Consider the following 17,178-nt stretch of genomic DNA (forward strand, 5'->3'; position numbering starts at 1 on the left):
CAAACTGTGATGTACAATAGTGTGTTTGTCACAGTTTACAATTCACAGTGGGTCACAAATGGACCTGACACATCAATATTCATAAGGCAGGGAACAATTTGCGACCCATTGTGAAAGGCTACCATCACAGGGATGGTGGCCTGCTGGGGTCAGCAGACCACCATGTCTGTGATTGTTTTTTAAATAAAGCTATTTTTTTGTAATGCATCCAGTTTTCCTTAAAGGAAAACAGAATGCATTTAAAAAACAAAAATGCAAAAGCTACCTTTCTGTTTTTTTAAGGAGTAGGCAGTGGTCCGTGGGGCCACTGCCTGCTCTTAAAAACAGTTGGTGCCCACATTCACAAAGGGAAGAGGTCCCTTGGGGACCCCTTCTTGTATGCCAATGGCATACCACCAACTTGAAGTTGGTGGTAACTGCAAATGTTTTGCAACCGCCTTCCTGCTTGCAAAACATTCCTACATACCAGTGCGACTCACTATTAGGAAGGTCACCCTTAACATGGCCCTTCCTAATAGCGACTCGCAAACCCTATTTTGCGAATCAGTAATAGTTTACTGACTCGCAAAATAGGGTTGATACATGCCAAAAAGCATTTTACCGATCACAAATGGTCTGATGGGTCATTTGCAAATGGTAAAATGCTTCGCACATCTGGCCCTTAGAGTGTCACTGGTGTTGTATGGTGCTTCTCTTCTTTACATAATTTTGTGACACTCTATGCCTGAATGAGTATTGTTTTAAATTATACTGGGTGCAATCTTGTGTCTGGACAAAGCTAACCCTCTCTGAAGAGCTATAATGATAGTGAAACATGTGTCAGGGGTTGCTTTTATTAATTCCAGGTTCGCTTGGGTGGTATTTTACCAATCCAAAGCTGTAATACTATGCCTGGATTGGTAAAAGGCTTTTGTCATTTTACATCTCAGCACAGTGCTAATCCTATGCACAAAACTGCTGTTGAAATGGCAAAAGACTTTGTTCTTTTCTATCTCTATGTGAATGGCACTGTGCTAATCCTTTGCTTAAAACCGTTGATAGAAAAGCAACTATTTGAGATGAGCACATTTAGAATGTCACTGATATTGTAGGATGCTCCATAGAGGATCTGCTCCCCACCTAAACTTGGGAACTGCCCAGATTTCTCTGCTTCTCTTTTTTTCACAATTGATGTCTGCAGTGGCAAAAGGCTTTTGCCATTTTACAGCTCGGCATGGATGGCACTGTGCTAATCCTATGCTTAAAGACTTTGCTGTAGAAATTGCAAAAGTTTAAATGAACATAATTGATGCAAACAGTTCAGCATAAGATTGTTTTTGATATTATGGTTTTCAAATATTTTTAACTGTGATATTTTTGTTAGCGATATTTGTGTATTTTTTGTTTGTGTATTCAGTGACAATATATTTGTAAATTATATGTTTACATGCTATCATGGTCATTTGATTTTGTGGTGGTTGACATTTTTTCATATTACTGATATTGGACCTGCATCACTGCAGCTAAGTCCATGTATAGTGATTAGGCATGCATAACAAACTGAGCTTATGTACAGGTATGCATCCTTTCTGGCTAAATCAGAGAGGACTGAAGTCTCTCTGAAGGTGCTAATCTGCCCATGTTGGGCCAGCATCACTGTAGTTCATACAATGTGAAAATATAAATAGGAGAGGACTTATTTAGAAGCCCTTTGCCCATGGATTCGTCACTTTTTTGGCGCACCTGTGGCGCGAAGTGTTGCCCATATTTACAAGGCCACACAAATCCACCTTGTCTGGCTTTTCATGGCCTTGTAAATATGGCCCCTGTTCACGCATCACTTCGCATGAAATGGGCGTGCCATGGGTGTTGCTGTGGGTGTTCCCAAGCAACACCCATGGATTCTACAGCATTCTCAGATTTACAACATTTTTTTTTTTTAAGTTCAAGAAAAGGTTTATTGAAAAGATTATTATGATCATAAAAACAATACTTCATATATGCAGTTATTTGTTAATACATAAATACATGAAGGTGTAATAAAGAACAATAACGATATATAATATCCATTAAAATAGTAAAAGGATAATATAGAAGGTGATATGAATACAAGCAAAGGTTCACAGAAATCGTAAATAACAGTACATGTCAAAAATACACAATTAAAATGAAACCAATATATATATATATATATATTCACTGAAAAAACTATAGGTTTCACACACGTTATAGTTAGGAAATAGCATTTAAAAAACCTTGCTAATTCACTGAAAAAACCATAGGTTTCACACATGTTATAGTTAGCTGGACATTTTACTGATAAAAAACCAATGAAATTCCCCCGTTATAGTTACTGTAGGCAACTATAACTCACGCGACCGCAATCCTCTGCTGATGCTAATACTGTATTTAGACACTTATTTGCCCATATCTTCTTCCATTAAATTTTAGCTATACATATATTACAAATATTTTTTTTTCATAAAGACACATATGTCATCAGCAGAGGATTACGGTCGCGTGAGTTATAGTTGCCTACAGTAACTATAACGGGGGAATTTCATTGGTTTTTTATCAGTAAAATGTCCAGCTAACTATAACATGTGTGAAACCTATGGTTTTTTCAGTGAATTAGCAAGGTTTTTTAAATGCTATTTCCTAACTATAACGTGTGTGAAACCTATGGTTTTTTCAGTGAATTTGTACGTTTTTTTAAATGCTAAGTTACTTTACGCCATTTGTGGCGTGCGCGCCCACTTAACGCAGTTCGTTCCGTGCACGGTTTTTATCAACTTTAATAAGCCCTGTACATTTGGTGGCCTTCGGCCACCAAAAGCACAGGGGGTGAGGTCAATGTGGATAGTGTTTTTTTTATTTCGATTTTATAATTTCATGTTGCCAAAATTACGTTTTTTTTCTCTATTAATAAGCCCTGCACATTTGGTGGCCTGCGGCCACCAAAAGCACAGGGGGTGGGGTAAGTGTGGATAGTGTTTTTTTTATTTTTATTTTTTTACCGTAAGCGTACGGTAAGCTTACGGTAAGCGTACGGTAAGCGTACGGTAAGCGTACCCCGCGAAATTGCCGAAAAAAAAATAAAACCGTTTTTGCTCTTGGGGGATGTTTGGGGACTCCCTCAACATGACTATGTGGGAGGGAGTTGTCAAAACAGCCCCGTAACATGTTTTTGGCCATCATGTTTGATAAACAACACTCAGTGCGAGAGACAAAATGGCGGACGCCGCTTCCTGGTTTCGGCTGATTCGAATGTTTACTAAGATCTAAGAGCCAATCAGAATCGCGCTCGCGCACGCCACCGTAAGCTTACGGTAAGCGTACGGTAAGCGTACCGTAAGCGGGCTCAGATATATATATTGATTTAAAGGCTATTTTCTCAGAATCTACTGAACAGATTTACACCAAACCTACAAAAGGCACTTCCTTGACCTAGGGACTACCTCTCTGCCAAATTTCTAGTAATTCTGTTCAGCCGTTCGGGCTGTAGCTCGTTCTAAAGGTCCTATGGAAAAATGCATGGGAAAAACGCGTTTTGGGACCCCCCTTTTATCTCAGCCCCCGCTTGACGAATCCCCCCGAGACTTTCAGGGTAGGAGCGGAGCGTAGCGCCCCACCTATTTTGAGAAATTCGCGAGGATTCGTCGACCGGCGCCAAAGTTATTCAAAATAGAATGTTGAGGTTTTCCTATGGAAACGTGGTCCTAACTATAACTACCTACTGGCGACCGCCAGTAGGTAATATATAAAATAGAAAATGATAAATTAAACATAATTATAAATAAACAATAGGAGGTCAAGGAGGCTTGGTCACTTCTTGTTGTGAGGGAGTAGATAAAGGAGTTTCCTTCACGGTATCGTCTAGAAATTGTGTGAGTGGGCCCCAAAGGTGAGAACGTTTAGTAGCAAGAGAGATAGGATGAACGAGTGCTGTATCGAGGCGATGATTGTGACATACAGCATACCACCAAGCTAAATAGGACAATTTAGAGGAATCTTTCCAGTTTGTTGATATTTGCTGAAAAGCTACAGCTATTAACAAATCAATAAGTGGTAACTGGGATTGACTTGTTTTCCAGTCCGGTGTTAAACTACCTAGGAAAATGTTTGTAGGGGAGAGTGGAATTGTGGTGTGAAATATAGTGTTGATTTGGTCAGACCTGTTTCCAGAATATAAAAAGCATATGATGGAGATCAGCGTGAACCTGGGAACATGTCCAGCAAGTGTTGAGATTTGTGTTGTGTATTTTATGTAGGTATGTGGGGGTAAGAAACAATCTGTTGTAAATAAAGAAGAGTGTTCGTGTTGTGCTGGCCGCTCTGGATGATTTCCTAAGTTTCGTCCAAATTCTGTTCCAAAAAGAGATAGGCCAATTTGTCCCCAGATCGGATTCCCACGAGAGTTCCACTTTGGTTTTGTCTCGGATCTCAGGAGGTACCATTAAACGGGAATAAATGGTGAGCGATTTGGGGTTTATGTGCCAAAGGTTATGCCATGGGAAAAGGGGGTGGGAGGGTGAGGAAGGTGAAGATTTGAGTTTAGCATAAGTATCAAGTATTGCTTTCTGCAAGGTCAAAAATGTAGGTTTAAAGGAAGAAGGCAAATGATAAAGAGTTTGTAATTGCGTAAATTGAATGGGTACGCCCTGATCTAAAAATTTATGAACCCAGAGTAGACCTTTATTTCTCCAAGCCTTCCAAAATATAGGTTTCCTATTGAGAAGGATTTGTTTATTGTGCCAAATTGTGGAATTGAGAAAAGTGTCTAAATTATGTACTACTAAGTGGGGTGCAGTGGATAGTAGTTTACAGGATTGCTTAATTATGGGAGTAGAGAGCTTTTGTGGTTTACGAGTAAAGGAGAGATATTCCTGAAATGTGAAGGGAGCTAAAAACGAGGTCTCAAGATCCACCCAGAGAGGTTTATCTTCAGATTGATTAGTGATCCAATTTGATAGTTGTCGTAACTGAAAGGCTTTGTGATAATTGGAGAAATGGGGGAAATTGACACCGCCTTCAGATTTTGGTCTTGTTAATTTCTGTAATGCCATACTTGGTTTTTTAGCATTCCATAAAAAAGAAGTCAAAATAGAATTAATCTTTTGAAAGAATTTACATGGAATGGAAAGTGGAATGTTAGAAAGGATATACAAAACTATCGGAGTCAACATCATTTTGATTGTGTCCAGACGACCCCACCAAGAAAGATGAAGGGGATGCCATCTTGCGACCAAAGTTTTAAGTTTGGCAGAACATTTGTCTATGTTTAAAGAGATAGATGTCTTTATAGAGGGAGAGAACCAGATACCAAGATATTTTATATGTTTAGGGCTCCAAGTAAAGTTGGAGATCTTAAAATCATCCTTAAAGGTGTATTTGGTTAAAGGTAATATCTCACATTTTCCTCTATTTAGTTTATAGCCTCCACCTCTCCCATGAAAGCTGTAAGTGAAGATTGTGGTTCGGAGAGAAAAACTAAAATATCGTCAGCATATGTTGCCAGCTTAATTTGTTGAGGATCCGAGACAAAACCTGTGATTGAGTTATTCTGGCGTATTCTTGAGAGAAAGGGTTCTAAGGCCAAATTGAAAAGAAAAGGGGACACGGGGCATCCTTGGCGTACTCCTCGTTTAAGATTAAAGTAGGGGGAGATGAGGCCATTGGTAGACATGGCGGCCTTGGGCTCAGGGTACAGTAGGGCTATTAAAGAAATGATTTTCGGTCCAAACCCAAACCACTTGAGAGCGTGGAAGATAAAAGGCCAGTAAACCCTATCAAAGGCCTTTTCTGCATGTAACGCAATTGCCGCCAAGGAGTCCGGATAATGTGATGATTTAGATAAAATGTCAAAGAATAAGCGTGTATTGTCAGTGATGTTGCGACCTTTGACAAAACCTGATTGTTCTTTTCCAAGCAGCATGGGAAGATATGGTTCTAATCTTAGGGCTAGAGCTTTCGAGAAAAATTTATAATCTACGTTAACTAAGGATATTGGTCTATAATTCTTACAGTAACGTAAATCCTTATCAGCCTTTGGCATTAGACAGATCAAGGCTTCGGAAAAAGAGCCAGTGGAATTACGGGAAGCGATAAAGGAAGAAAGAAGAGTGTGTAAGTGTGGGAGTAATAGATGAACGAAATGTAAATAAAATTCCACTGTGAAGCCGTCTGGGCCTGGGGCCTTGTCTTTTTTAAGAGTTTTTAAAGCATTTTACAATTCTGTTTGTGTAAGTTCAGCTTCCAAAGAGGCTAAATCTAATTGAGGATTAATATGTTTTTGAATTGTGGCGAAATATTGGGATGTCTGTATCTGAAGGTGTGTTTTCTGGTGTGCAAAGGGATTGATAGAAATGTACAAATTCTTGGAGTAGTTCAGTGTCTTTGAATTTCGGTGCTTGGCTATCATCTATAATGGAATCAATATGAAGTTTCTGTTGTTTAATCTTTAGATAATTGGCTAGAAGTTTGCCTGATTTATTTTGGCCAACATAATACTTTGCTGAGGATTTCAGTAAGTATAGGGAGGCCTGTTCGGTAGTGGATTCGTTAAAAGCGATTTTTGCAGTGATGAGATCTTTAAGGGAGTCCTTCGACTTGGAGGTGTGGAAGGAGTGCTCAAGTTTTTTATTCTTAGCAAGAAGTGTGTTATGTAATATGCGGGAATCTTTACGTTTATTTGACTAATGATGAAATCCCGAGCGGTGGCCTTAAAGGCGTCCCACACTGTACGAAAGGAGACATCATTCATTAAATTAATGTGAAAAAACTCTTGAGCGAAAGAGGTAAAAGATGAATTGAAATTAGGGTCAAGGAGTAAGGAATTATTGAAACACCATTTTTTTGGCAATGTGGATTGATTTAAAATGTCTAATTGAATTGAAACAGGTGCATGATCCGAAATGAGTATAGGGCCTATGTCAGCAGAACGTAAGTATTGGGAAATGTTGCGTGAAATAAAAATATGATCTATTCGAGATTGTGTTTGATGTGGAGAGGAAAAAAAGGAGTATTCTCTTGTGGATGGGTTGCAGAGGCGCCATGAGTCTAATAGGTTTCTTTGTCGAATAGTTTGTGTGAAAACTTTGTGTGTCGTGTTTGGGATAAAGGGGATTTAGAATTTCTATCAATAAACGGGTCCATCACTTGGTTGCAATCTCCTGCAAGAATAAAGTTTTCTGATGGGTATTTGATCAATAATTTAGATATACGAGACCGAAACGTGGCATCACCGCTAGTAGGGGCATAAATGTTCAGCAAAGACAGAGGGGTCTTCCCCAGCAGGTTAGTGAGAATCCACCTACCCTCTGTGTCGGATTCTTGAGATACAAGCTTGGCATTCAGTGCTTTGTGACAAAGAGTTATAACCCCATTCCTTTTGCCATCTCCTGGTGAGAAAAAGACTTCACCAACCCAATTTCTTTTGAGTTTTAGTGATTCGCCTTCGGTGAGATGTGATTCTTGCAGTAACGCAATATTAACATCTAATTTGGAGAGGTGGGATAAGACTCTCTGTCGCTTAATGGGGGAGTTCAAGCCTCTGACGTTCCATGTGACAATTTTCAAAAACATTTGTGAGATGAAAGTAATAAAAACATAAGTGAACCAATAAAATCTCGTAAATTGTGAACAATAGTACCTGTGAAAAATTCAACAATAAAAACTATAAACAACATTGAAGTAAACCTTATATTAGGTACGAAGATATTAAAAGTTAAAACCAATTGAGAGAAGCTGAAAAGGTGGGAAAGATAAAGAAAAGGAAGAAGCAAGATTGGAAAAAGAGGCAAATGATAGAAACATGTATGATAAGAAGAAAGAAGAGGGAAAAAAGGAGAAGGGTGAGAGCTGTAAAGAAGAATATAAGAAAAAGGATCATATCCACAAAGAAGTCAAAACAACGGAAGGATGGGGGGGGGGAGACCACATGGAACGATTATGTACCCAGACTCCATGAGGTAAGGCGGGGAAGACTTTGGGATGTAAAGAACATTCAAAACTAAAAGGTCAAGCACATGTAAAAAGAAACAACAAATGGTTAATACAAACAGGGTGGAACATGTCACAACACATTATGACATCAGACATTATGAGGTTATAATGTGAAATGGGAGAAGATCATGAGAACAATTATACCATGACAAAATCTATTCTAGAATTCTGTAAGTAAAACAACATACTGAAAAGCTGAATCCTATTACAATATATAACAGAAGAATAGCTATTTAGAGATTAATGAGATCAAACAAACCATTATACCATGGCAGAAGGTATACTAAACTTCTATAGTTAAAACAGCACACTGAGGATTTAATCCCTATTCAAAATATATTCCAGAAGAAAAACTATTTAAAGCGAGTGCTGGAAATTTCCATCTTTTCTGGGCATTGTGCATTGAGGAAACTCTTCAGCTTTGTTGGGTCCTCAGAAGTCGTGGTGTTATTGTTGAGAGTTGACTTTAAACAAGTAAGGATGAAGCAATCCGAAACGAGCTCCAATTGAACGCAACGCTGGACGCATATTGAGGAATTCTTTGCGTCTATCTGCTGTGGATTTGGCATAGTCTTGCGAGAAGAACAGATGATGACCTGAAAATGAAATACGCTTCAGGAGCCTAACTGCGAAAAGCACTTTGAGGAGGTCCGTATACTCAAGGAAATACAATATAACTCCTCTTGGTCTTTTCGTGCTTGAGGGTGTTGAATGTAGTGGGCCCAGTCTATGAGCACGTTGTATATTGAGAGTAGTGCCCTCCGGTAGATTTTGTACTGTGGGTAGAAATTTTTGAAAGAAGGAGATGGGATCCGATCCCTCTGTGCCTTCCGATAATCCATAAATGCAAAATTTGTTGCGTCTGTTATTTTCAATGCTTTCAACCTGTTTTTGCAAGGATGTAATCTGGGAATGAAAGATGTCTACTTTGTTGTAACATGCACTGAGAGTTTCAACATTAGGTTCAACCTTGGTGACTCTTTCTTCCAATTTTTCCCATCCATCGGTTAAGATTTGTATTTTAGAATTTGTCTCTTCAACAAATGGCCGCAGAGCTCGAATTTACTCCAGAAGGAGATCCATGGAGACAGACGAAGAAGGCTTCGGTGGAGAGGGTGGATTTTGTTTAAGGCGTTTAGTTGTTATTTTAGTAAGAGAAGAGGAGCCATTAGTCGTATTCGAAGAAGAAGCTGTTTTGGGCGTCCATGTTTGGGAGTCCTCTATTTTAATGAAGTTCATACGTGGCTTTGAATGGACAATAAACCTACGATGTGAAGATATTTGCAATGAAGATACTTTTTTTAACCTACCCATGCAATGGGGAGAGTTAAAACCTATACAGAAAAGGTTATGTAAAACTGCAAGGTATAACTTACGTGCGCAATTCCCCCTAAAAATAGCGGGCAAGGCACACTGTAACAGAATTTGCGTGCATTTGGCGCATGACAGAATATCAAAATATACATTTACCAATAAGCATGAAGTGAAATATAAAAGTGATATCTGTATGCTTAAATGGAATAGAATATATGTATGAAATGTAAGTCACCACAATACATTACAAGACTGTGTCTATGCCCAAGCAAGCCATACCACATGCTTAGCTTAATACCATATCCAATAAAGCCACTTTAAATAAAGAATCTCGTGGTACACTCATATAACATTGTAGGTTCTGAGAGAAACGCAGCTAAGAAATGCAGATATTTGCACATACACATATTAGTAACACAGGAACAAGGTTGCTGAAATGCCCATCTAAAGCCTGTTAATACAAGCGCAAGGGAGTAATGTCCAAATTCACTTTTCTACATTACTTCTAGTGTGAAACATCCATAATCAGTGAACCGGGGTCAGTAAATGAATAAAACATTGCTCCTTTCTGAAGAAATTCAGGGTGCGATGGAAATAATCTCCTCAGTGTGCAGACTGCTTTGAAGCCACAGTTCTCATTCAGTTAGTCAGGAAGCCATATGTTTCACAGAAGGGGCATTGCAAGGCAAAGTGAGGCAATAAATCACTGCAGAGTTTAACTTTAGAGTTCTTCTCATGTTAGTTCAATTTGTTAACTTCCATAAATCTATGCTGCCAGTGAAAATGCAAACTGAATGGAAACCGGGCTCTCCCAGCCAGCATGCCCGGCAGTTAAGCAGCTGTCACAGATACTTCAGCTGTGAGCAGAAAGGTTAATAAAAGGTCAAAGCTTGCCAGAAAGAAGACGAAAATACTTCCATTTAGAGGCTCTTACATTCCGATCATAAATTATGCAGTTGTGCAGACCTTCGGTGAAGCCAGAAAATCCCTCAGAAAGCCACATCACCTCAAGCAAGTCACAGGAATGCCGCCATCTTCCTCGGGCTCAAGCCCAGATTTACAACATTTATAAACCTGGGAATTCATCAGAATCCTGCCTACCAAGAAGAGATGGGGATGGGAGCACACTGCCACACCTACCAGCACAGTTCGCCCCTTAGCATTGTGGTAAATGCAGTTCACAGTGATTTCTTACTTGAATTTTAGCTGTAGTGGTTCACCAAAGTTGGTGCAGGTTAGTGCTGTGAATCTCTAGACACATGTGTTTCTGGATATTATCAGTCTTCAGTAGAGATAAAAAACGAAAATTCTTTCTGGGGTTGCTGGAAAGGCTGCCATAGTCTCTTAGGTCTCAGTACCTCTCTCTGGCGCACAGGTGCATCGGCATGAGCTCGTCAGCTCAGTGGCTCAAGGGAGCCTTTTCAAACAAATGGGGGATGGGAGCGCACTTCCACACCTCCCAGCACAGTTCGCCCCTTAGCATTGTGGTAAATGCAGTTCACAGTGATTTCTTACTTGAATTTTAGCTGTAGTGGTTCACCAAAGTTGGTGCAGGTTAGTGCTGTGAATCTCTAGACACATGTGTTTCTGGATATTATCTGTCTTCAGTAGAGATAAAAAACTAAAATTCTTTCAGGGGTTGCTGGAAAGGCTGTCATAGTCTCTTAGGTCTCAGTACCTCTCTCTGGCGCACAGGTGCATCGCCATGAGCTCGTCAGCTCAGTGGCTCAAGGGAGCCTTTTCAAACAAATGGGGGATGGGAGCACACTGCCACACCTCCCAGCACAGTTCGCCCCTTAGCATTGTGGTAAATGCAGTTCACAGTGATTTCTTACTTGAATTTTAGCTGTAGTGGTTCACCAAAGTTGGTGCAGGTTAGTGCTGTGAATCTCTAGACACATGTGTTTCTGGATATTATCCGTCTTCAGTAGAGATAAAAAACGAAAATTCTTTCCCATTCCCAATTTGTTTGAAAAGGCTCCCTTGAGACCTTCAGCGCTCATAAGTTTCGTATCAAATGAGAGGAATAAATGTGGGTGAGTGAGCGCGCTGGTGGGGGTGGAGAGGGTTGGGGTTTGTTAGTGCAGTGTACACTGTGAACTGGACCCCTTGGAGAACTTCTTTAATTGCTAGGGTAAGTTCGATACAGGCCTACAGTGCTGACATTGAGCCATCAAGACCCTTACTCGGGAATGAAAGGGGACAACCCGACCCCGCTAACCTCTGGAAGATTGACGTGCAATCACGGGTGAACCTCGATATTTTAAACATGTGCAGCACCGAGCCTTGGAGTGTACAGCGCCAGCGGCCCATGCATTCAAAACCTTTTCTAAGTGGTTGGAACCTGTCTTCCTGCGTAGAGCCAAATTATTAACAAAACGGTGAAACAATGACCTACCAGATGACGCCTACTTCTTAGTACATAGGGGCATATTCTCAAGGAGCTATCGCCGAGTTAACAGCAATTTATCGCCCCATTCACAAGCTGGTGTTAACATCCCATAACACCAGATTACCTGCGATAGCAGCCGCAAAAAACATCGCAAGAGATGACCCCTGCAACTATCGCTAATGAGATGCAGAGTTGGCGTTCCCGTGCAAAAAGCAGTGAAAACACCACTTGACAACATTCTCAACGACCAGCCACATCGGTGATAAAAACACAAAACAAGTGATAAGGCGCGTTAGCTGCACGAAACTAACACCTGCTCTGACCTGGTCCTAAGTCGGACCACAGCCTGCACCACATAATGGAGCCCAGCCCAGAGCCACACCTGAAGGGCATCAGATGCCATGGAGCCACTGATCATGCAGCTCGGAGCCCCAACAGGGCCACAACACCCACCGCCACCACCCCAAGGACCCCCTCTCCCGACATGCCACATCAACTACACGGAATCATGTACCTAAAAAATCCGCCGAATGTCACACAATCACATTTGGTGACATGCATGTGTCGTCACAAATATGAGCATCACACATTCACCTTTAATGTAACAAATGAAAATGTATTCAAAGAAACACAGAACAGAAATTAAGACACATGGCGGCTCCCCTCGGGACAATCCGTAGGTCACAGCCTGCCAAGAAAAAATTCATGATGAGAAGGTGTGTCTTGCGCACATCAAGGACAGAGAGAGAGAGCGAAGGAGAGAGAGAGAGAAAGAGAGGAAGCGAGAGAAAGACGGACAGAGAGGGTGAGCGAGAGAAAGACGGACAGAGAGGGTGAAAGAGAGAAAGACGGACAGAGAGGGGGAGCGAGAGAAAGATGGACAGAGAGGGGGAGCGAGAGAAAGACGGACAGAGAGGAGGAGTGAAAGAAAGACGGACAAAGAGGGGGAGCGAGAGAAAGATGGACAAAGAGGGGGAGCTAGACACAGATGAGAGAAGAGATGGACAGGTAGCGAGAGTGCCGACAATGCGCACCCAGGCCACACTGCTCTCCAACCACATGCCGGTATGTAGTGCAGTTCATCAGCTCACACATCTGAAACAGATCTGTCATCTGAAACAGAGTCCAGATACATGAATAGCAAAGTACATACAATTGCACAAGACATCATCGCCTGTCCGCCCCTGCGCACCCAGGCAGATGCACCCCAGCCCCTCTCGCCACCCAGCAATGTATGCCCGCCACTGCTCACCCAGGCAGATGCACCCCAGCCCCTCCTGCCGCCCAGCGGTGCATGCCCACCCCTGCACACCCAGGCAGATGCACTCCAGCCTCTCCCACTGTCCACCGGTGCATGCCCACCCCTGCGCACCCAGGCCTCACTGATCACCTTCCACCCTTGGCATGTAGCAATGAGGGCTCAACACGTGCAGCTGCAAGCCACATGCCCGGGGCCCACGGATATGGCACCCTCCACATCATGCAGCCCCGCTCCGCAGGTCACCAGGTCTCACATTTGATTCTGGGTCTTGATTTCGCCATGGCAAAGGACATACCAGTGCCCCCGGCATCATCGCAGGCTGCACACCTGCTCAGCCCTTGAGGTGCCACTAACTCTGTGATCCAGGATGCGACGGCACGTGGCGGTAGGCCCATGCTGTCCACTGGCTCTGGCCTACACTGCGGTCCAGCAGGGCACACAGATCCTGAGCAGTCTGGACCGCCGGGACAGGGCATCATTACAGGCTGCACACCTGCTCAGCACTTAAGGTGCAACTACCTCAGCGCATCCAAAGTCACCGTCCCGAGGCGGTGCACCAGTGCCGGCAGCAATGTATCCGGTGCCACCAAGTCTGTGCCCCACAGTCATGGACCCTGTATGGTTGGGTATCGTGTTGCGGACGCCATCATGCCACCTCCGGTCCTGGGGAATGTGATGTTGCAGGGCCCGAGGCCCTCATCCCTACATTAACACCACACAGATGCACCCAGATAGAGAGTGGAAATGGCGTCGAGCATGTGCGGCCGGCCCTTTTTATTGGCAGGGTCACATGTCCTGTGACGCGTGTGCTGGATGGATGTAAACCAGCCATGATGGAGTGGCTGTGGCATGCTGACAACTAGACCTGTGAGCAGCAGATCACTACAGGAAAGACATGGGACATGTAACGTTGCCGTTCCCCCCTGTGAGCGTAAGCGGAGTGGGCTGGACTGGCGTATGCCAGGCCAGCTTAAGGGTTTGTGAATGACCCCTGGGCGTGGTTCCGTACTGGGTTGGACAAGGAAGTAACAAATGCATGTGTCCCTGTTGTTGTGTCAGCACCACCCGGACCACATTCGTAAATGTGTTGCCTGTGATCCCTGTTCTATGACAGAAGCCACATGGACGTAAGAGGAGTCCAGTGAGACTACATTCATCCATACTTCCACACTTGAAAGACTATAGACATGACACATCTGTGTGAATATGAATGTTTAATGCACATTCAGTGGAGTGTTGCATCTGGAGCAGTACAGGGCCATGCAAACCCCACAAAACGATGTTGGCCTGTGGAGGGCCAGCCAGGGTCCTTCAGGGAATGTCAAGTCCAAAGGAAGAGGAAGAGTTCAGTCCGAAGTCTGATTGCTGTGCCATTGGCGATCAAACAGCATATGGCAGTCCATGTCGAGGTCCAAGGTGAGTGTCGCAGAGTGCATCGGGGGACAGTGGAAGGTGATGATGCATAGGGCAGTACCAATCTAAAGCCGGACCTATGGTTGAGATGCATGCTGCTGTGTCCTTCTTACCACGAGGGCAGAATCATCCGCATCTTTGTTCTCTGCTGTTTCATGTGCCTTACGTGTGGGTGGTGGTGTTCTGTTTCCAGCACTGTGTTGCACTGACACTTCAGGGGGTGGAGATGTGGATGGAGTGGTAGCAGCAGCATGCATCTGCGCCAGGCCTTGTGGCCGCAATGCCATGAGGATGGTCCTGAGGTCATTGTGGAACACAGCTACCTCTCACTGGTATGCAGCCATGGCAGCCGCTCGTTCTTCATTCGCCCGCTCCATGGTCTCCATTAACTTCCGCATGTTTCCCAACTGCAGTGTGACATTGCTAGAGCCACTCTGACTGGACAGTTGTTCTATTCTCTGAGTCAGGGCTCCAGAGATGTTGGCCATGGTCTGTTGGAGAGCATGGAGTGGACTGTGGGTGTCTGTTAGGGACCGTGAGACACCCATGTATGGCATCTAGTTTGTCTGACATCGGTTGAAGCCCACCCGCACCTGTTCAGCCAGATTCTCCTGGCACCCCAAGACACAGCGTTGGAAGGCCATGTGTTCTTCATGGGGGTCCTGGGAGGCAGCCATGGCGTGGGTGCTGCCTGCTGTGTGGTCTGTGCAGGGGGTAGGTTCTCCCCGTAGCAGCTGGGCTGCCCAGCTCCTGGAAGTGGGCTGCATAGGCTGTCCACGAGCAGTTGGAGGGCGTCAGAGTTGAAGTTGAGGTGGTCCTTTTCGTCATCAGAGAAGAGAGGGCCGGCTGCTCCACATGTATGTTGTCACATTGTACATGTTTTCAGACAGACAGCATGAGTGGGTACATTGTGGCTGTTTGAGAGGAGCTGTCTATTTGATGGGAGACAGTGGACATTTCGACAACCCACGTGAGTGTGTTTGTACTTGTACATTGTCAACTCACATTTCTGTGCAATGCCAAATGTAAATGACCAGTGTCTGCATCCAAGCGCCACCAGTTGTGTCCTGTGTTCTGTTGTAGGTGTTTTGCGGATTGTACCACATCGTTGTCAATGTTGATGTGCTCTGCATGTGATGTGTGTGTGCTGCATTTTAATGGAGTAGCCCCTGCAGCTCTGATTTTGCTGCCCCTTCTCCCTTTCATGCGGTGTGCCTTTGACTTCTGTGCTTGTACAGTGCCGACATGTTGCAAATTTGGGTACATTGGTCTCTTGGTGGGAGTTGGTGGTCTGGGGCATGGTTTGTCTGTAGATGTGCTCTACTTACTTTTGCATGTGTGCCATTATGCCCATCTCCCCACCCCCCAGGCCCTGGTCGTTACGCACCCTGTTGCTGTTGTGTCTGGCCCTGTTGAGCAGTGTCTGGGCCCCCAACTCCTGCCACCGTCTCCCCACTGATGACTGTGGACACCATTTCCTCCATGTCGTCCAGCTCCTCCTGTGGCGCTGGGCTCCCACCTCCAGTCTGCATTGCTGCCTTCCGGTTGTTGGCGAGTTTCAGCTCGGTTTTGCGCTTGACATCATTCCAACGCCGCTTGACCTCATCCATTGTCCTCTTCAGCACTCCGACTGCATTCACCTTGTCCACGATGGACTGCTATAGTCTATTTTTAGTTGCCAATGACACAGTGGAGGTGATGAACAGTTGTTGATGGTGTTCTTCCACCTCCGTTATCAGGATCCTGTTTTCCTTGGACTGAACCGCTTCTTCCTACTCTTCTTGTCCTTGCCCTTCCCTGACCCTGAAGTCCCAGGCCGGTCCTCCAGGGGGCTTGTGGGGTTCTGGTTCTCCTCTGTACTTGCTCCGGCAACGTCTATTGTGCTTCGCTGTTGTTTGGCATTTGTTTGTCTGTTTTTTTTCTACTTTTATCTTTTATGGTGATTATTCCCGCCTGATGCGTGTGAATTGTAGGCCTGTAGCTGGTTTTCGCTGATTTTTGTATCGCGATTGGCCTCATCGCAGCTTTTTTGGCGTTCGTGTTTTGCATTTTTACGGCGTGGAGTTGATTTTAACGTGGTCAGTTGATGCGTTATCTGGGGACTATCGCATGATACCGCCGTGTTGTGAATACTTGGTTAACACGGCCAAAATTTGCCGCGATAGATTGTGCTGTTGAAGGTTGCGTTAAGTTACTTTTGTGATGGTTATCACACGTTCTTGAGAATATGCCCCTCAGAATCTACTCAAACACCAGATCTCCAAATGGCAGCAGCAGGATTTTTCAGATGCAGACTTGGAATGTCACTTAAGTGAGAATGTTGTCCGAACTTTCATATTCGGTAACTCATCCATTTATCCATTCATCTGAGTGGCTTAAGCATCCTCTTCAGAACTCTCTATGTAACCAACCTGTCACTCATGCCTTAACTGTTCAAGTTCTGTGAGAGATGAAAGATTGTACAACTCCTCCCTGATGGATTTGTTGGGTGGGAAATGTAGGCTTTCACGTATTGCCTTCTGTGAGAGTGAAAGCTTGTTTTGCTGCTGCTACTATACTGTCCCTCTTCTGTGAGGAAGTAAAGCTTGAATGGCTGTTGCCCGATTTGCACCTGTCTTGTGATGGGAGAAGCTTGTGCTGATGCTACTCTAGCTGCACCTGTCCTCTGAAACTGGGAAGCTAGCTCTGTTTCTGCCAAAGGTGTGCCCGTTTCATGAAGAGTGGTGTGTTGCACCTATCATGTATGGGTGAGAGATTCGTGTGATATTCCTTCTGCTACTGCCACCAGTTCTTAACTTATTTGTTAGGGAAAACT

Source organism: Triturus cristatus, chromosome 3_1 (assembly GCF_964204655.1).
Source record: "Triturus cristatus chromosome 3_1, aTriCri1.1, whole genome shotgun sequence".
Taxonomy (NCBI): Eukaryota; Metazoa; Chordata; class Amphibia; order Caudata; family Salamandridae; genus Triturus; species Triturus cristatus.